General features: G+C 45.2%; 1 protein-coding gene across 12 annotated transcripts in view; it reads left to right on the plus strand.

Annotated features, from left to right (window-relative positions):
- Nucleotides 1-22,095, plus strand: part of FHIT (fragile histidine triad diadenosine triphosphatase) — a 1,052,598-nt gene that overhangs the window by 626,725 nt on the left and 403,778 nt on the right. The gene's annotated exons all lie outside the window — the stretch shown is intronic.

Genomic DNA, 22,095 nt, shown 5'->3' on the forward strand with positions numbered 1-22,095 from the left:
ATGCCACACCTGACCCCCTTGAAGGGATCCCCTCCTAGAGCCATAGATCCTGCTCAATGCCAACCCCCTACTAAAGGAAACTGCGTGCAAGAAAAATATGCAAGTAAGGAATAAAGAGAGCCCTTGAACACCACGGTCAGTTTGCACCATGATTAAAAGTATTTCCTGGTTCTGTTAACCAGCAACAACAAGGATGAAATGAGTCAAGGGAGGGTGGTTGGGTCAGTCAACAGCAGTGTGGACATTTGCACAGTTGTGAGTCGGGTCCCAATTGATAGACCAGACCGTGGAATGGAGGAAGGCTAGACTTCACCTGGGTTTGTGCCCTGGCCCCGCCTATGCAGGAGCCAACCATTGTCGCTGATTGGCTCCCAGAGCTAACACCATCCTGAACCACAACAGCACCACCAACCACAGGAGCCCCTGCTTCTCAGGCCACCTACCACCGAGAGACAGATAATCTATGTTTCTTTCAACAGCATTCATTTGAGCTTTTGTATTAGGTCTGCGTTCCTACATTCCTTACTGTGCCTTTCTGATCAAAGCATACTGTCTACAGAGAAACACCTGATAATATAAGGTGTAAAAGATTCACGGAGTTGCACAAAGTCACTGCAAAATAGGTCAGCCTATCGTCTTCAAACATCATGTTCTGACATTCAATAACAAAACAAAGAAAGATCAAAATCCTGCCTGGGCAAAATTAACAGCCGCAGTTTTAAGTCAGTTTTTCAGGCCTGAATTAGATTGCATCATTAAGAAGGCATCCCAAGTCTGACCAGGGACAGTAGCCTTGGGGGCTCTGCTACGTCCCCCAAACTCCATCTTTAAAGTGACTACTGCATTTTTTAAAAAGTGAAACCAAGTTGACCAGGGAAGCCTCCAGAGCTTCAGTGGGGCGAGCGATCTTTCATTTTGATGGACAGGTTTACATTTTAATCACAGTGTATTATTTTCTGAGGGCACTCCAGTCACAGTGATTTGGGGAAATGAAGGTGAAACAAAGTAAATTTTGAAAGTGTTTGCTTTTTCACATAGATCTATGCTGGGTCCCCCCCCAATCACCACCTACTCCCTTATACAAGATAATGGAAAAAATCTCTAACTGAAGAGGCACTAACCCAAAAAATCCCCTGATGGGGAGGCAGAAGCTTACACTCCACCATCAAGAACCTTTGGGGCAATAGGGTCCTTGTTAGTGGGTGACATTTCTACCACCTAGTCTTCCTTGGGGGTCCATACATTCACCCCTCACTACCCTTCTCCTCTAAGCAAGTCAATGGAAAGATTTTGCTTGGAATTAGGAGGCTGCAACCCCCAAACTTTCAGCTAGGGGTGGTGGAAGCCCACCACCACCAGTGACCCTTAGAGCAGAGGTTTTCAAGGTGAACGTGAGCTCAGCTGTACAAGAGACCATAAACCCCTTCCAACCTGTTTTCGGTTCCCCCATGTTGCTTCCAGGGTCATATTAGGAAGATTTTTTTTTAATGCCAACAAAAAAGCAACTTCAGAAGAGGGAGTTTTTGCAGGAAATTGGGTGTGGGGGGGGAGAGAAAGAGATAAGCACCTTTCAAACCCCATTTGTCTTTGCTGAAAATCATCCCTTTCTGAAACTGGTTTCAAGGAAGAAGTGGGCCACTGGGCTTTTCTTGCTCACAATTATGTGTAATGTGTGGGTTGGCCTTCAGACCACAGAGAAATGGCTTTCAATCTCACCTCTTGCCACTGGATGTGGCCCATCATGTATTTCTGATAGCTCAGGACAAAGTGTACACCGCACTTAATGACTCTCATTTGTTGCCATCGTCAGGCCCCAAAGCTACGTTTGGGCTTTTATGGATGAAACTGGACTTTCCAAGGGCCCGGTTCTGCAAATTTTTATAGAGCAGGTCACCAGTCTGCCTGGGGCACCCATATAATATCACTCAGGTCTGTTGTGCCACAAGAAAGCTAGGCAAGCCAAATCTGTCCTCTCCGTACACAGAGGACTTTCACCACATCCTTGGCAAAAAATGTATCTCCCACTTTTTTTTTTGTACTGCCTTCCAGCCATAGATGCTTCTTGTTATGCATGGAGCAAACAGTGTCTTGACTCATCTGCCAACCTTCCCTTTTGGGAACGCTGCATGGTTGAAGCTGTCCTGAGGAATCCATAGAGATGGATTGGAAATATTCTCTTTGTCACAGGGATTAGATACACAAAAGGCTCAGCCTTCTGCAGGCATCTGTGTGCGCTGTGTCGCCAATCTTACCCTCTTCTTTTTTCAAAAAGGAGGTGCAACAACACCATACTGTAAGAAGATGATTGCTGCTATCTGCAGCGATAGTCCTGGTGGTGTGTGAATGATTGTTGTCAAGGAACTGAGCTGTTCGGCAGTGGAATTTGCTACCAAGGAGTGTGGTGGAGTCTCCTTCTTTGGAGGTCTTTAAGCAGAGGCTTGACAGGCATATGTCAAGAATGCTTTGATGGTGTTTCCTGCTTGGCAGGGGGTTGGACTGGATGGCCCTTGTGGTCTCTTCCAACGCTATGATTCTATGATTCTAACTGGACTGAATTCATTGATTCATTCCACACAGGTCAGCTGATAACCATTGGTTGGAAGTGATGAAGGTTCCACATTACATTACTGTCTCTCTAGCAATCCCATTTTCTTTGTGCTGCTCTTTGTGCTCTCATTTTATGCCGGCTTTAGCAGTGACAGTTTGCATCCAGAGCGCTGATGCTGTTGAGAGGAACTGTGTGCGCTTCGTGTTGTCAGGGACTGTACAAACTAGAGGAAAGTTTGCCGTGTTCCAATTTGAAGAAGTTGCATCCCTTCAGAAGTGCTTGAATATTCATCTGTTTACATCGTGTTGGGAGCAGAGGAGGGAGAGAGAAGAGTGTGCAAAATATGCCCACTCTCCCCGATTTCTAGAAAAGTTCCCTCCCCGCTTCTCATCCTTGAGACCGCTTTGTGTGCAATGTACACCCTGGGAGGAGTGGTTTTGATTATTTATTCCCATGCATGGTGTAGTAAGCGAGGAAACTGTGATGCCTTTGTGGCTAATTCACATAGGTTTTGCAGACATGGCAACACAAAATATTTACAACTGTTCTAAGCAGAGTTAAGACTAGATTGAAAAGAGACCCTTTCCTACCCCAGGAGATACCTCTGAGCATATAGACAGGCACAGTGTAGCTTCCTTTTTTTGTGATCAGCAGCTCAATAAGTAGCTGGTAACTGCAGTTTCTTATTTATTATATTAGGACCACAACATTTACAGTGTTTATACCTATGCAGGTTTACTCAGGCAGAGGTCCCTCCCAGAAATGAGTGCTGAGGATTGCAGCCTTAATTGAAACAAACAAACAAACAAAATCCTTCCAGCAGCACCTTAAAGACCAACTAAGTTTTTTATTTTGGTATGAGCTTTTGTGTGCATGCACACTTCTTCAGATACACTGAAATAGAAGTCCCCAGACACTTATATAGAGAGAAAGGGTGGGGAGGGGTATCACTCAGAAGGGTGGTGGAAATGGGTGATTGACTGACTGATAGCTGTTGACGACTGTAAACGACTGCTAATGGTCTTGCATTAAAAAGCAAGGGGTGAGATGGCTGAAGATCGCTTTATCTTGTATAATGAGATAAGAATCCAACATCTCTGTTCAAAGCAGGTCTTTCCATGGTTTTAAGCTGATTTATGTTCATTTATCCTTTGGCGTAGGGTTTGGCCTGCTTGTCCAATATAGAGAGCTGAAGGGCACTGTTGGCATTTGATGGCATACACAATGTTAGAGGATGAGCAATTAAATAGTCCTGAGATGGTATGTTGGATGTTGTTGGGGCCAGTAATGGTGTTGTCCGGGTGTATGTGGCAGCAAAGTTGGCTCTCCAGATGTAGAATCGTAGAATTGTAGAGTTGGAAGGGACCCCAAGAGCAATCTCGTCCAACCCCCTGCAATGCAGGAATCTCAACTAAAGCGTCCAACCCCTTCTTAAAAAACCCCCAAGGGAGTCTGTTCCACTGTCTAACAATTCTTACTGTCAGAAAGTTCTTCCTGAGGTTGAGTCAGGATCTCCTTTCTTGTCACTTGAAGCCATCAGTTCGAGTTCCGCTCTGCAGAGCAGCAGAAAACAAGCTTGCACCAAACTACCAGAAACTTATAATTCCTGGCTATGCTTGCTGGGGCTGCTGGGAGTTGAAGTTCAACACCTGCAGGGCCAAGGCTTCCCCACACCTGTTCTAAGAGATTGCCTCCTATGACACATTTGCACAGGATCTGAAAACAAAGGGTTGTATGCAACTCTGGTAAAGCAGACCCTTATCAATTAAAGGACCCAATGTTTGTCTTGTCCAATAATTTGAACGTGTTTACTCCGTGTTGTCCTGCATGGCCCTTCCTCCACCAGTGTGCTGTCCTCACATTCCTCCAGCCACACATTTCGTGGCTTTGTGAGAGGCCCTACACAGATGGACAAACACAGATTTCCTCTACGTAAGAGAGGCTCCTGTTTGGTCCATGGAGGAACTGTTTGATTAGTGGGTATGTGTTGTATTTTTTGAATAGTCAAGTTACTTTAGAGCCGGTCTAATGTAAATACTATCTGTTTAAGAGAAACAGGTGCAGGTGATTTCTGTTAATTGCCCACAGGCGTGGGCTCTGCTTCTTGTATATAAGGCTCTGCCAGAAAGCCTTCTGTATCTCTTAGTTAGATCTTTTGAGTTTGATTCATCTCATAGTAGATCACTCTCTCAGTTGTTTTCAGTTTAAGAGATTCCAAGTTGAATCTTGGTGAGAGAGACTCTCAGTTTAAGAGATTCCTTAGTTGAATCTTAGTATGAGAGTTGCTTAGTTATAATGCTAGTTTGCTGTTAATTCTTGGGTAGTTTAATGGGAGTTTTGTGGGAGTTTGTGGGAGGTTTGGAATGTGGGAGAAACCATTTATCTTTAGTTTAAAGTCTCTTTAGATTCAGTTTGTTTTTCAGTTAAAGAAACCCAATCGTTTGTATTTTCATCTGCATACTTTCACAAGTGTGCAGCTAGTAAGGGGTTTCATATGAGGGAAATAATACCCTACGCTCTTGGTGGTGTTTTCTTAGCCAGGTCAACTTCTGACTGCGTATACTCTGCGTGAAGCGTACTTTAAAGGGCCGTTGTAAAACTGGGATATATGATTTAGGTTAAGCAGGTTTCAATATCCAGTTTTCTCCAATATTATTCTCACCATATATATATATATTATTTTCCAATAGTATGTAGATGTCCTTCTGATGAGCTCCATCACTGGAGACCATGCCTGCCAGGCACCTGGTGATGGCGACTGAGCTAGCTTGTGTAGACCTGCAGCTCCCACCACACATTCCTTTCGTTGTGTGATCTGTTCATATAGTAAGTGGATAGTTTGCATGTGATGAAGTTGCCTCTAGTTCATTAAAGTTTATGCAGTAATAAAGTTGTAAGTTTTAAAGGTCTGGAAGACATTCTGTTTTTTTGCAGCAGCAGCAATTGTCCTCTCCCCCCCCACACCCCAAGTGTTCTTTTTCAAATTAAGAATAACTAGGTTTTTGTGTTTGTGTGTCCATTGGGGACAAGTCAATTTTTTAAAAGGGATATTCTCCTTTAGTAACTTGCATTTGTTTTACTTTTTCAGTTTATTTGTATGTGGAATTATGTATCTGCAATTCAGTTATTAGCTCTTCCTTTGCAGCTGCCTGTTTTAATGGTAACTAATAAAATAGATATTAAGCAAACAAATGCATAAGCAGGATGGCAAGGCATTTCGCCATCATGTGCTAGCTTTTAAAAATACATACTATGGCGCTGACCCAGGTGGCACTGTGGTTAAACCACTGAGCCTAGGGCTTGCTGATCAGAAGGTTGGCGGTTCGAATCCCTGTGACGGGGTGAGCTCCCGTTGCTTGGTCCCAGCTCCTGCCAACCTAGCAGTTCGAAAGCACGTCAAAATGCAAGTAGATAAATAGGAACCGCTACAGCGGGAAGGTAAACGCCGTTTCCATGTGCTGCTCTGGTTTGCCAGAAGCAGCTTTGTCATGCTGGCCACATGACCTGGAAGCTATGCGCTGGCTCCCTCGGCCAATAATGCGAGATGAGCGCGCAACCCCAGAGTTGGTCACAACTGGACCTAATGGTCAGGGGTCCCTTTTTTAACTTTACTATGCAGTTTAACAAAAAGTGAGGCCCCTTCAGAAGTGCTTGAGCTGTGGCTGATTGTACTTCAATTTTTCTACTTTTCACCATTCTAAGCTTGCAATCTGTTCACCCGGGCACCATCTTGCAATCCATTATCATGTCTTAGGCTGAAAGGACTTTACGCATATTATATTGAAGTTGGCTTTTGTTTATTTAGGTCAGGTAGCATTTGCATCATTTGTCTAATTTTCATTATACTGCTGACCACGAATCCACACAGTTTAGCTATTTATGTGGCAAGATTTTGAATTTTGACTCGCAGCAAATTAAAGTCTCCTTGCATTTCTTAGAATGTGCTGGTTATCACAGCCATATATAGCTGATATTCTTATTATTGCAGTTGCTAATGTGGATCTTGAGGTTTTTCTTTTGGTGATAGCTTTATTCGGTGCTTTTCTTCTGGGGGTACGCAGGGGTACGCATACCCCTAAACATTTTGTGAATCTAAGTTTGGCCTCATTGGGGGGCAGTATTTCAATATGAGTAGGAAAATGAGAGTACCCCTAAACATTTTTTTAGGAAAAAAGCACTGGCTTTATTCTTTTTAGGGGACCCAGGTGGCGCTGTGGATTAAACCACAGAGTCTAGGGCTTGCTGATCAGAAGGTCGTTGGTTCAAATCCCCACGACGGGGTGAGCGCCCGTTGCTCGGTCCCAGCTCCTGCCCACCTAGCAGTTCGAAAGCACATCAAAGTACAAGTAGATAAATAGGGACCGCTCTGGCGGGTAGGTAAACTGCGTTTCCGTGTGCTGCTCTGGTTCGCCAGAAGCAGCTTTGTCATGCTGGCCACATGACCCGGAAGCTGTCTGCGGACAAACGCCGGCTCCCTCGGCCTATAGAGCGAGATGAGCGCCGCAACCCCAGAGTCGGACGCGACTGGACCTGATGGTCAGGGGCCCCTTTACCTTTATTCCTTTTAAATGTATTTTTTATTCAATTTGTAAGTCACCAAGAAACTTTTTAATTGTCCTGGGCAAGTGATATTACATACATACAAACCTAATTTTATTTGTATTCCGCCCTTCCACAGTTCAAACCATGCTCAAGGCAGCTTACAACATGAAAAAAATACGCAACTACGACATAGCAAAAGTGGTTATAAACAATAAATAAAACATTTTAAAATGCACAGCCAAACTGAACAATTTCCACGTAAATCAAAAGATCTAAAATAAAAATACAGAAATCCAATAGCAGCAACAGCAGCAACCCCCCCTCACCCACCCCCAACAGCCTTTCCAGCGACCTCAGCTTTCGTAGCTGGAGTCAGTCAGGGCCCTGCTCTCCCGGGCCAGGCGGGAAATGCCTGCAAGGCAGAGAGCAGCTCTTCCAGGACTCACAGCCAAAGTATATCAACTCAATAAATATAACAAATCTTTATTTCTTGGTGAAGCTGTTCTCTCCAATAAAAGCATGCTTGGAATCTTCTCCCTCGACATCAGTGTTGGCCAAACTTAGGTGGTGATGACTGTTGTTGTTTTTTAATTAAGAGGTGAAGTCCACTCTTCTGCCCCCAAAATGTAGAATGCAATATCTAAGTAAGAAGTATGTATCTTCCCTCAGAGGAGACTACTCCATGCCTTTCTGCGTGAGGCACTCATGTGCTCGTGCCTCCTGGTTGTCATTACTCATGTGGTGCACTGACATGTTTGGCCCAGGCTTAAAGACATTAGCCCGCCACAGCGTGGGAGTCCCCCAAAGAACCAGCAGATAAGCAGTAGCAATTGTGGTGCACTAGAACGGTCTGTGCTGGCACCCAAGGCTGTAGCCATCTACTCTCCATCCCCTCAAATGAGAGTGGCGGCAAGCAAAGCGAATCAGATGTTGCCTTGGGTGCCGCAGGTCCAATCAAGGCAGCAGAGCAGTAAGGGGGAGCGGCCAAGCCCTCTCAGCCCCTCCCCCTCATCACTCTGGAGCCGTCATTGCCCCTGTGACCTCAAAAGTGTCTTCTGATTGGCTGAACCCACTGACACTCCGGGGGGAGGGGGAGGTACTTAAACTAAAATGACAGCAGGTGGCTGAAATTTTGCTTTGCCACTGGTGTGTGCCAGTTGCCACCGTTGCCTGCCCAACCGCAGCTAAGCTTAAAAGTGTGAGGCAGCAGGAACGGTGGGGGAAGACAGTGGGTGGCAGTGCTACTGCTGCCAAGGGAAGAAGAAGAAGAAGAAGAAGAAGAAGAAGAGGAAGAGGAAGAGGAAGAGGAAGAGGAAGAGGAGTAGTAGTTTGGATTTGATATCCCGCTTTATCACTATCCGAAGGAGTCTCAAAGCGGCTAACATTCTCCTTTCCCTTCCTCCCCCATAACAAACACTCTGTGAGGTGAGTGAGGCTGAGAGACTTCAGAGAAGTGTGATTAGCCCAAGGTCACCCAGCAGCTGCATGTGGAGGAGCAGGGAAGCGAACCCGGTTCACCAGATTACGAGTCTACCGCTCTCAACCCTGGCAGCGCCTCTGACGCAGGGACAGGATGTGGCAACCTCCTTCGTGGAACGGGTGCCTTAGTTGTTCACATGAGCCATTAGCTATTTTATGAATTAGCCCAAGAGTTTGGGCACGGAAACAGGCAAAAAAAAAACAAAAAAAAAACGGGGAAGAAGGCAGTTGCTGTTGGTGTTCATTGCCTCCCTTCCCTCCTTACTCCACTCCAGGAATAATATCACCAGGAATAATTTCGCAGTGACTGGATTTTATTTATGGATTGCCATATATATATATATATTGCAAAATTAGCTGGGCTCTGGATTGGGACTTGTGAAATGCGAACTGAAGGAATTCAGATTTAGAAGGGACCCACATATACGGTAAATGCTTTTGATAGAGAAAGCTCCCCCCCCCCTTTCCACTGCAGCTTTTGAGATACATTACATGTGCACATACATTGCCAGTACAGGGTTACAGCTTCCTTTCTGATTCTGTGTTAAGAATAATAAAAAGGCTATGGATAAATGCATTAGGTGTTACGGAGCTGTAGAATAGGCAGCATATATTATTGTTAATTCATGTAGCCAGCCTACATTTTAATAGCTGCTAAGGAGCCATTACAGTGCATGCTGTGAATGTATATTAAAACAATACACAAAAGTAGCTTAAATCCTAATGGATGCTTCAACTTGCAATATACACAATATCTGGAGCAGTAGATCTATAGTTCTGCTTTTTTCTTAATTGCTTCTGTTATGAGTCTTTAGCCCCCCCTTCCCCCCCGAATAACCAAACGGCATCGAAATGCTACCATGCGTCATCTACATTTTGTATAAATGTATGGTTCGACAGATTATTTTTTGTTAGATTGGATCAGATCTAGTGCTAGAACAGGTCTGCTTGTTCTCTATTCCTGCTACATGGGTAATCTGCACCCTGCTTGATGGTATCGTCTGCACCATACATTTAAAGCACTTCAATACTGCTTTAACCATCCATGGCTTTTCCCAAATAATCCCAGGAACTCTTGTTTGTTAGGGGTGCTGATAGTTGCTAGGAGACCTCTGTTTGCTTCACAGAGCTACAAATTGCAGAGCGGTATAACTGTCGGCCCATCTTGCCAGGAAACAAACTACAATTCTCAGCATTCTTTGGGAGGAACCCATGACTGTTTATAGTGATAGGACGCTGCTTTAAATGTATTGTGGCAGATGTGGTTTTATAGTGTGAGACCACAAGTCCATCCAGTCAAATATTTATTTTTCAGAAAAGGCAGGCTATGTTCTTCAAGATCTCTGGCAATTCATTTTTAATTATTTTTTTGTATGAAAAATAACTAAGATCTTGATAACTAACAAGAGATGTTATCTGAGCAAGGAACTGACCAAAGGACCAACTTTTAGTTTAAAGTGGAAACAGTGGCACCGAAGCTATAAAAAACATTTGGACACACCAGGCTGACTAAGGCCACATCCATACCATACATTTAAGGTGTAATAATAATTAAATAATAATAATAATAATAATAATAATAATAATAATAATAATAATATTTATACCCCGTCCATCTGGCTGGGTTTCCCCAGTCAGTCTGGGCAGCTTCCAACAAAGATTAAAAATACATTAAAACATCAGTCATTAAAAACTTCCCTAAGCAGGGCTGCCTTCAGATGTCTTCTAAACATCGGGTAGTTGTATATCTCTTTGACATCTGATGGGAGGGCATGCCACAGGGCGGGCGCCACTACCAAGAAGGCCCTCTGCCTGGTTCCCTGTAACTTGGCTTCTCGCAGCGAGGGAACCGCCAGAAGGCCCTCGGCACTGGACCTCAGTGTCTGGGCTGAACGATGGGGGTGGAGACGCTCCTTCAGGTATACTGGGCCGAGGCCGTTTAGGGCTTTAAAGGTCAGCACCAACACTTTGAATTATGCTCGGAAACGTACTGCGACTACCGTTTTAGCAGTCATGGAATATGGGAAATCCCAAAAATCCTGGGAGCTGCAATTTGTTCAGGATGCTGAGAGGTTAGGAGACCCATGTTTCCCTCACAGAAGTACAATTCCCAATTTCCTAGGGAAAGGGGTGGATTGTTAAATCAGTTTTGTAAGGGGAATAGGAGTCTCCTTTCAGCTCTCAGCAACCTTACCAAACTGCAGTTCCCAGGATATTTTGGGGGAAGCCATGCCTCTTTAAAGTGGTATATACTGCTATAAAGGTGTAGTGCAGATGGGGCCTATGATGCTCTTAGCAACTCAGAAGATTCTACAGTGATTAAAAAAGAAAGTAGTTTTGTAGGTTTTTGTGTTTATTCCCTAATAGCCTTGTGCCAGGTAGACCAAATAACTTAATACATTTCTGGGATCTGGAATGTCAGAAGTTTTTGACCCCAATAAACACTTCCATTCGGGACTCGAGGATTTTTCAATTACGCCTGGACCAAAAAAGCTGGTTGGCTAACATGAGGTCAGATTCAGTATCTCTTGCGCAAAAGGAAAAATGGGCACCAAACAATGCGAAAGGTTAATAAGTAGGACAGGTCTGAGAGACGCTGCTTCACTGGTGTAATCCCCACACAATAGCAAAGGTGAGGAAAGGAACACTCAGAGACTGCACTTCAGAATTAATCAATCATTTGGCAGAAAGCAGAAATGGTGGTGGGAAAAGGTGAGAATAATAGAATGAGGAGTGAGGGAAAGTGAAGCTTTTGGGTGAGAAATCTGCTGTGAGACTACTGGAATAAAGCTGTCAAGTTAAAGTCGGATGTCTTCTAGACCTGCAAGACCTTCTGCAAAAGAATGTTCTCTTAATTCCTTACAGCTGGACAATGTGAGCTATAGCCCAAGGTGCTCGGAGTCAAGCACAGGGAAGGGGCATCCTGAAGGCATCATAACCTGTCTGTCCCAAGGAAGCTATCGTGTTTGGTATACCCTTGGCATGTTGATAGGTTTACACAGCAGGGAGATCGTTCCTGGTGCATGCGAGCAAGACAGGAATTCCCCCTCCCATAAGAACATAGGAAGAGCCTGTTGGATCAGGCCAGTGGCTCATCAAGTGGCCAACCAGATGCTTGTGAGAAACCCTCAAGCACTTTCCCTTCCCGTGGTTCCCAACAGCTGGTATTCAGAAGCATCCCCCACCCCCGCTCCACTGCAGAGGCAAAACATAGAAGGCAAAACAATAGCCTTCTCCTCCATGAATCTGTCGAATCTTACCATCTAAGTTGGTGGCCATCACTGCCTCCTGTGGGAGTGATTTCCATTGTTTTACTCTATGCTGTGTGAAGAAATACTTTATTTTGTCTGTCCTGAATATTCCAACATTCAGTTTTGCCGTACGTCCATGTTAAGTGTTACGAGAGAGGGAGAAAAACTCATAGGAACAACTTAAGGATATTAAAAAAAATTCCTTCAGTAGCACTTTAAAGACCAACTAAGTTTTTATTTTGGTATGAACTTTCGTGTGCATGCACACTTCATCAGATACTTGTTGTTGTTTAGTTGTGTCCGACTCTTCGTGACCCCATGGACCAGAGCACGCCAGGCACTCCTGTCTTCCACTGCCTCCCGCAGTTTGGTCAGACTCATGTTGGTAGCTTTGAGAACACTGTCCAACCATCTCATTCTCTGTCGTCCTCCTTGTGCACTCCATCTTTCCCAACATCAGGGTCTTTTCCAGGGAGTCTTCTCTTCTCATGAGGTGGCCAAAGTATTGGAGCCTCAGCTTCAGGATCTGTCCTTCCAGTGAGCACTCAGGACTGATTTCCTTCAGAATGGATAGGTTTGATCTTCTTGCAGTCCATGGGACTCTCAAGAGTCTCCTCCAGCACCATAATTCAAAAGCATCAAGGATATAAGGAGAGCCATTCTTGCTGTAGTCTAGCATCCCGTTGCTCCCAATGGCCAACAGGATGAACACCACCACAAGCAACAACAATGTGATAACAGGATGCCTAGGGGACAAGCACAGCAGCTAGTACTTTGAGCTCTTGTTCAGAGTTGTTTGAGGAGGAATTCTATGATAAGGAGCATTCATCCTGATTTGCTCACACAGTGTTTATACACCTTCCTGTTAATCATTCGTTCATTCCACACTTTTCAGCTCATTTCCCCACCACTTTCCTAACTGCAAAAAAGTTCTTTAAAAGAAAATAAAAGCTGGCTTGTTGTTCCAGGGCAATAGAGCACTTTAATCTGCTTTAATTGCACAAACCTGAATTTCTAGCAAGTGCTCGAATCTTTCCTGTAAAATGCTGACAGCCTAGAAGTGAGCTCAGCCCTTTGAGAGCATGCCCATTATGATGCATCTCCAACATATGGCCATTGATTTCGGTTTAATCTAATGCAGCTTTCCTCTACTTGTCTTTCAGCTTGCAATGCCATGGCAGGACCATGCCAAGAAAGCTACTTCAGAGGGGTAAGTTGACCATTCCCATCAAAAGTGAATGTGTGTCCCTTTTATACATCTGCTGCACATACACACTCAGCAGTGCCAAGGAGCAGGCTGTGGCATCGGAAGCTCAAGGTGAGAAATTGTATCTTCAGTGGCAGTAGGAACAGATTGAAAAATCAGGTTGCTCTATGCAGATGAAATCCAATTTGCGTCGTGGCCAAAATCCATTCAGGCTGTTAGATCATTCCCTGATGTCTTTGTTATCTTTAGAGGATAGGACCTGGCTCCTTTTTCTCGCTTTTATTATTGCCAAGAGGAGGTTGTCTTTCAACTGCAGGGCAATTAAGGTTTAGTTGTGTCATGATGTTAAGCTACAGGTAACCTAGATTGTTGGCAGGATGGGGAGAAGGAGACAGGAGTCCCTGAGATTGAGACCTGGGGGGGGGGGCATCCTGCAGGCAGAGGAATAAGAACCAGGAATAAGAGCCAGGCAGACAAGGTAAAGCTGGATTTTGCCCAAGCAATACCCAAGTTTCACTTGGAAGCTTTTCTAGCCCTCCCAGGTCAGAGGAGACCAATTGGCTTGTCTGGATTGGAGTGCAGAAGGAATACCTGGGGCTGATTCCTTCTCTTGCTGTACATCCACAGCCTTGTTCCGTGAGGATAGGGAGTCGGACCCTGAGGTCTTGACAGCCCCCCTGGAATCTGGAAGGAGGATATAGCAATGGCCACATTCTCTTCTGGGCAACCTGCCAAGGGTCACATGCCAGTGGTGTGCAAGGTCAGGGACAAAAATGGCTGCAGGAACACGTGTACAAGCCACAAGTACAAAATACTTTGTACAGTAGGCTGGTTTGTCGGTGTCCTTCCCCAACCTCCATTCATTTGAGGAAGAGGTGTTAGCAGAGTGCAAAGGACACATTTCAACCAGGAAACACTTGGGCTACAAAGCAGCATCAGTGAGGGATGATGTCTGGGGAGAGTTTGGAGGCTCAGAAGGCTGCATTTGGCCTCCAAGGCTGAGAGTCTTACCCCAGGGACCAGGTTGACCTGGTCTAGATCATGATGTTGTAGGCCAATCACATTCAACTGGCTTCATGTTGCCCCTGCTGTTCCACATGCTGCCAAAACTGCAGTGCCACCTCTGCATCTGGAAAAGAGCTGAACTCAAATGCAAAAGAAGAAGAAGCAGGCAAGTGCTTTTGACACAGTATGAAACAGGAAGGCAAGGGATCACCATGGCAGCAGCATTATTAAGTATAAAGACTCTATTTCGGTTATCCTCATTACCCACCCACTCTCCAGCGTAATTCCCCACCCCCTCCTCTCTTAATCTAAAGAAGACAGCTATATTGCTGCCTGATCTCAAACCACAGATAAATGTGTTGGTGCATGTGCAACTCTGTAGAGATAAATAAAATAATTTTCACCTGGTTTTGTTCCAGGCTGCAGCAAAAGCTGTGGATAGGTTATTGGCGCAATGGGAGGAAGTCCCCCTTCCCATTGTACAACGCCCCCTCCCCAAATCTACATAGACTGCCAGCCACTCTGTTTTCTGACTCTAAAATATGACCTGATGGAATTCCCAAGGAATTGTGCACTCATTGGTTCCTACAAGGAGAGGTGCCTGGAACTAGGGAGGTTGCTCAAACCAGAAAATCATGGGGCCATCTTTACTTTTCCTTAATGTGGATGGTATGCTTCCTGTAGCTCTGTTATCTTTTCATTGTCCGTATGATGTTCTCTTCCAAGTCGCTGCTTTCCCACACTTACCCCATCCCTCATTTCAGGTTTCCTCATACTAGGGATAGGCCGAAAATGACAGGGTTGGAGAAAAGTGTGGGAAGGGAGTGACTTGGAGGTTAACATTATATGGACAATGGATAATGGAGGAGCATGAAGCTTACTATTCTCAGTTAACAACAGTATGGGGATGAGCCCCATGGCACCCCCCAAAGGAGTGCATGACCGCTGGTTGAAGGCGCCCGCCCCCTTACCTAATGCTTGTTTTGTACAAATGATTCCCCCCTCCCATGGGAATGATTTACTGTTGCTTCCCCTGTGCCTTCTAAATTATCAGTGACTCACTGGGGCTCTCTACTCTTATAGCTGGCTCAGAAGAGGCCAAGGCAGCTCAGCATATGCTTTGTAAGGTGCATGGTATTTTTCCGAGTGCAAAAGGACAGGAAACACAAAGCAAATGGAGGGGGGGAATGGGACAAAAAAACCTGAATTATGTATCATTTGCAGACTGAAAGCAACAGCAGTGAATACCAATCATATTTGCTGGATTGATTTTTGTTCCAGACATGGGACAAATAAGTGAACAGTGGCAATTTATCCTCCAGTTTCTGTTTTGGTCGAAATTCTCTGACATCCCTGGTGGGGAGAGTGTTCCACAGGTCCAGAAACACCACCCAAAAGGTGTACCATGGCATGGACTCCATTACAATGTCAGCCTCTATTAAAAATCCCACATTCTATTTCCTCTGCTAATATTTCGAACAATGAGGACCAATCTAGCCCCTTTTGTTCCTGTTACTCCAGTCCAGGTGTCTTCGCAGATAGAAAATGTTTTGCCATCCAGCCCTGGAGCTGTGCAAAACGACTTACAAAGCTGCAAAGGCTTTGAATACAGAGTCAATCCTATTATCTCTATTATGGCTGCTTGCTGGGGAAATTTTCTCTTCTAGCCTGCAAAGGTCTGTGTTTTCATCCCCTGCGCTCAGCACACAAAGTTCACCTGGCAACCACCGGTGTCCAATTTTGCCAGCCATGCCATCCTTACACAAACACCACGGCTAGATAATTGACTGGCTCTCAAGCTGTGTCCTGAAGACACATAATGGGAGCCAAGGTCACTTGCTTCACAGCAGAGTGTCAAACCATCTAATCCATGGCAGTTCTGTAGCTTCTTACGGTGGAGAAGCCAAGCACTGAATACATTTGCCATTGGTGTGCGGGGTGTTGCAGCAGATTTTATAGGGGGCTGCAATGGAATGATACTGTGATAGAAGCAAGGGTTGTTGAAACTCTAGTACTCCGACCCTGTTCTTATCTTTTCAGAACAGAGATTGGGGATATTGTTGGACTGCAGCTCCCATTAGCTCCAGCAAGTATGGGCAACCGTCAGGGTTGCTCAATGCTCATGCTCGTCAGCATTTTGTTGGTGTTGGTCATAAATACAAACTCATTCACCTCCCTTTCTTGGTGCTGTGTTCTCATCTGGTTTTCATGGCTCTGAGTCTGAGGGTCAGTGTATGTTTACAGGGAAGTAGAACCTAGCTAAGCAGCGCCTGCACTACCAGGGAAGTAGAACCTGCATTACCAGGGAAGTAGAACCTAGCTAAGCAGCGCCTGCACTGTGGATTCCTCAACTAGAAGCTCATATTCCTCGTGTGACTGGCCTGCATCCCAGGCAGAGTCAAGACACCGCCACCAGCATCCACCAGGAATCTATTGCAATGGTGTGCAAGCGCCCCACACAGCACAGGGAACCCATGTATGAATGTGTGGCGAAGCTGCAGTGAAAGACTCTGCCCTTAGGTTGCCCCTTATTCCTGGAATATCTTCCCTGAAGACCTGTGCGATCCCATCGCACAGGAAGGGAAGGAGGCAGTGGAAGAGCTTCTGCTTTGCATGCATACGGAAACTCCCAACTTTTCCAGGAAGTGCCGGTAGAGGTCCCTGTCTGAAGCCCTGGAGAGCCACGGCCTGTCAGTGTAACAATACTGAGTTAGGTGGACCAATGGTCTTTGCATGCTCCACCTCTCTCTTTTCCCCTAATCCTGCACTCTTTATTCTCGGTCAAGATGAAACTGAAGCCTTCATAACTTCATTGGGTCCCAGGGGATTCAGCATTGCTCCTGTCTTTCCAGTTCCTTCCTTCCCCCCCCTTCTCTTTTCTCCCTTGGTTATCCCTTGTATTGTCAAAACCAAGATCAAAAGCGCCTTATCCTTTATTCTCAGATGTGAACTTTTGGCAGCTGCTGTTATTGTTTGGGAAAGGGCAGGGAAGTAAAAATTATACATATGGGTACATATACGCCAACTCCTGGGGACCGAGGTCCCTTCTGCCTCACCCCCAATAAAATATTTGAGTGGGCCAGCCCCCCGCCCCATTTGATGGGCATTGCCATTCAAATGGTGTGTGTGTGTGTGTGTGTGTGCCGGCCACATCTAGTTATCCAGCTCTAGTTATCTCCCGCTTGGACTACTGCAATGCGCTCTACGTGGGGCTACCTTTGAAGGTGACCCGGAAACTACAACTAATCCAGAATGCGGCAGCTAGAGTGGTGACTGGGAGCGGCCGCCGAGACCACATAACACCGATCTTGAAAGATCTACATTGGCTCCTAGTACATTTCCGAGCACAGTTCAAAGTGTTGGTGCTGACCTTTAAAGCCCTAAATGGCCTTGGTCCAGTATACCTAAAGGAGCGTCTCCACCCCCATCGTTCTGCCCGGACACTGAGGTCCAGCTCCGAGGGCCTTCTGGCGGTTCCCTCATTGCGAGAAGCCAAGTTGCAGGGAACCAGGCAGAGGGCCTTCTCGGTGGTGGCGCCTGCTCTGTGGAACACCCTCCCATCATATGTCAAAAAGGAAAACAGCTACCAGATTTTTAGAAGACATCTGAAGGCAGCCCTGTTTAGGGAGGCTTTTAATGTTTAAGAAATTAGTGTATTTTAATGTTTCTGTTGGAAGCCGCCCAGAGTGGCTGGGGAAACCCAGCCAGATGGGTGGGGTATAAATAATAAATTATTATTATTATTATTATTATTATTATTATTATTATTATTATTATTATTATCTTGTAATTGATTATGAGGAGCAGGGCTTACCTGCCCCCCATGTTATTCAAGCTAACATCCCCGTTATGGGGAGGGGAGTTTTAGGTGGTGGGAAGAAAAGTCTTCGCAAAATTGTTTCTAGGGAGCATATTGGGGTATATATATTGCAAATGTTCGGCCACAAAAAGTGCTGAGGGGGCTGTTATTGGCAGATAGGGAGGCTGCCCTTTCCCTCTCCTCCCAATACTTCATTTTGGAGCAATGCCATGTCAAATGGAATTATTGGTTTTTTTTTTTAAGGAAGGTGGGTGAGGGAAGCTGACTGACATGTGTCCTGGAAAGCCCCTCTTCACAGTAAAACCAGCCTCCCCACAAATACATTAGATAGCTGACATGGCGCCCACTCTCAAGGCCTAATAAGAGTGCCATGAAAGTGGGACAACATTTTTGGCACAGGACTTAAATCCAAACAGTGCAATCCGATGCCGGCTTACCCAGAAGTGGCGCCCACTGAGTCCAAAGAGATTTATTCTAAGGAAACGGTGCCTAGGATTGTAGCCAAAGAGGTGATCATATTGATTTCCAAATGGGCCGCCAATTAGGAGTGCTTTTGGAGAACTCTGAGCTCCTCTCTCCTAAGTTCTAAATTCATCCACGCTATTGGTTGTTTTGGATTAGACTGGCTTAGCTTTTCAGGCAAGCTCTTAGACTTCACAGGTTTTTCTCCCAAGGCTGGGCCACTGGTCCCTTATTTTCTATTATGATGTGTCTGTGTGTGTGTGTGCGCGCACGCATGTCCGGGGCACCTACCCAGTGGCACAGCTGGAAGCTTTCATGGATGCCATGGTGCTGATGGGATCAGGTTGGTGACCCCTGTTATGTGGCCCTTCAAAGAACAGAGAGGGTTCTCTGTAATGTCTCGTGGGACAAACTTCTTCTTAATAAGATCACAAGATTAGACAAAAAGTCTATTTAGTCTAGCATCCTGTTTCCCACAGTGGCCAACCAGATGCCCCAGGAAAGCTCACTAGCTGGGCATCAGGGTAATAGGCCCTCTCCTGCTTTTGTTCTCCAGCAACTGATGTAGAGTGGCCTGCTTCTTTTGAACTAGGAGGTTGCTAGAAGTCATTCATAGTGGATCTGGAGTGTGTGTGTGTGTGTGTGTGTGTGTGTGTGTGTGTGTGTGTATACATCCTTGCAAGGAGGGAAGCCAACATCACCAATCTGTTGAACCTCTGGAATCCTCGCTTTTCATATCACTTTCCAACCTACTCAGATTTTTCAAGTTCTTACAGCACTCTTTCTCCTCTCAACATACTATGATTATGTTATTATTCTTGTGAATCTGGTTGCTAAAACCACTCTCCATATTTATGGAAACTCACAGATGATAAGGCAGACATCAGACAAATGATTGCTCTTTGCAGCCAGCATATTCCCTCTCCCCCCAGCATATCTCTTGAAAGCTGTGAATTTTTTATATGCCCCACAGTTCTATCTTCCCTAAGTGGAATATGTTCTCCAGTTACCATGATGCACTGTTATGTGCTGTGTTGTACTCAGCTGCCAAATGTGTCAATGATTAATTATCTTAGGAAGAACAAAAGGGAAAGCGGAACCCTATAAAGCAACAGGTGGTATATTTTCAAGACCTTATTTACAATGAAGTTAGCCAGTTTCCCCGCCCCCTTCTTTCTAATGCTGTTTCTAGTTATATAGTACTGATCAAGTATTATCATGAAAGTTGCTCTTTTTCTGCCTCGGCTAACAAATGAACCAGAATGTGTGTCAACAAAACTCTGAAGGATTTGAAATAATTGTCTCAATTCATCACAACTCTATGGAAAAGGCAGTGCATCCCTTATTAAACAACACCCTCGTTGCACCGATCTCTATGAAGCAACAGGCTTTGCAGTTGTTGATATATTGATTCTGCAATGTTGTTGTCCATTGTTGCAAACAACTGGAATGTGGTAGGCAAGTCGTGTGTGTGTGTGTGTGTGTGTGTGTGTGTGTGTGTGTGTGACATTTAGATGTCTTTAGGATGCGTGAGATGACTTAGGCGTGTGTGTAAGCATTAGCCCACTGTTGGTTTGGCAGTCCTTTTGGCTAGAGCTGGCCCAAAATATTTTGTTGCCTGAGGGCAAAGCACAAGATGGGGCACCCATCATTCAATGAACAGTAGCCAACTGGACTAGCAGCTTATTTCATTGTTGGCAATGGAATAGAGTCCTCCACTGTACCTGGCAGCAGCAGGTTCATTATGGAACTGCTGGAAAGCCACATGGCACACACAGCTGTCCCTCTACACTGATGGTGTTCAGGAGGAGCAGCCAGGAAGCTGCTGTCCTGCCCAACATCAACCTCTTGTGTCAGTTTCCTTACTCTACCTAATGGTAGGACCAGTCCTGCTGTTGTATAAACAGCCTCTGGCCCTGTTATCCTTTTTCAAAACCAGTTTCTACTCCTTGTCCTCTCTTTTCCCAAACCATGATTTCTCCCATCATTCCATCCCTTCTCCTTTGAAGAGGCTTAACTGATGAACAAATGACTTCCGGCAACAATTTAGTAGTTGCCAATGCTCTTCATACAATACAGATTTAACACACCCTTTTCGTAGTAACGGGCGTGGGTGGCGCTGTGGGTTAAACCACTGAGCCTAGGGCTTGCCGATCAAAAGGTTGGCGGTTCGAATCCCCGCAATGGGGTGAGCTCCCGTTGCTCGGTCCCAGCTCCTGCCAACCTAGCAGTTTGAAAGCACGTCAAAGTGCAAGTAGATAAATAGGTACCACTCCAAGCGGGAAGGTAAACGGCGTTTCTGTGCATTGCTCTGGTTCGCCAGAAGCGGCTTAGTCATGCTGGCCACATGACCTGGAAGCTGTATCCCGGCTCTCTCAGTCAATAATGCGAGATGAGCACCGCAACCCCAGAGTTGGTCACGACTGGACCTAATGGTCAGGGGTCCCTTTACCTTTCTGTAGTATGCTAACTCATTCAGCGATTGCTTGACTTTCAGCTTCAAAACAAAACCAGCCTGTTTTTGCCTCCTACCCATGATGCTTTGCAAACAACCTCTGATGCTCCTCTTGAGTTTCTAAGGTAGTTCATAGTGCAGCATACAGAGATTTTTTTGCTCGACACCCTAGACCACACTTCCTTGATTTTAATTTTCTTTTGAGTGTTATTATTGCACCCAAAAGGAGGGGAATACGTCAAAAGCTCCATTGATGGATATGCAGACCTCAGAGTGCAGTTATCTGAAGTGCGGGCCATCTTTCCCTTGCCCAAGCCTAGTCTCTCTGCTGAACTGTTCGTGAGATTGACTGTTGGCTTGGAAGAAGCTTCAAGTAAATAAAATAGTTCAGGCTATTAAATATGCCTGAGAGAGTTTTAACTCCTATATGTAGCATCAAATTGCACACAGTGCATTTGAGAAAGCAGAATAAAGACATAGATGCTCTTAGAGACTGATCCCTTGGCATTTAGGCTTCAAGTTAGGATTTTACAATGTATTCAAAATTATGAATACAGTTGGGAACTCGTGGCAAGATAAGCGAATAAATGAGTTTCATGGAAGTTTTCCAGTTCAGTATAATACTCCTGTGTATGTTAATAAAGTGTTTCCAGGGTGTGCCTCAAGAAACAACATTCCCCCCCCCCTCACCATAGGCTTCTGGGATCTGTATTAACCTAAATCAGTCAGTTCTTTGTACTCCAAGGCCCCCGCAGCATGTAAACAAAAGGCAAAGGAAACAACAAAGAAGTGCATAAAAAAGATTGTGTAACTGGATCAAAGTTACCCAGTGAAGTCTCTGGCACCATCACCAAGAAGGACCAGCTCAAGACATTTGGGTGCCCGAGGCAGAAATATGCAAATGGCTCTCCGACACAGATACAGCACGCACCAACTCAAGTTAGGCACTTTAAAAGTCCCACTAATTGAAACAGGAAAGAATAAAGGCATGCATTAGAATCCATGGGAATTATTGCCTAGATCTTGCCTATTCTAAATTCTAACCTGGGGCCCAACCCACCACAAAGCTCTCACGGGGAAGCTCCAGTTAAATGAAGTTCCCTTTATTTTATTTTTTCCAGTGAGATTTGTGCAAGAGAACTTTATGGTGGATTGTTGTGTTTGACAATCCACTCTGAGCAGCACTCAGAACCTGCCACTTGAGGCAGCCACTTCACCTTGTCTCATTGATTAGAGAACCCTTGTGCATCGGGGTAGGGTGGGGGTGGGGATGGCTGAACAAAAATGTTTGCCCAGCATGTGGCAGCTGCAAAAAAAAGGGAAAAG

This window comes from Zootoca vivipara, chromosome 2 (genome assembly GCF_965207765.1).
Source record: "Zootoca vivipara chromosome 2, rZooViv2.hap1.1, whole genome shotgun sequence".
NCBI lineage: Eukaryota > Metazoa > Chordata > Lepidosauria > Squamata > Lacertidae > Zootoca > Zootoca vivipara.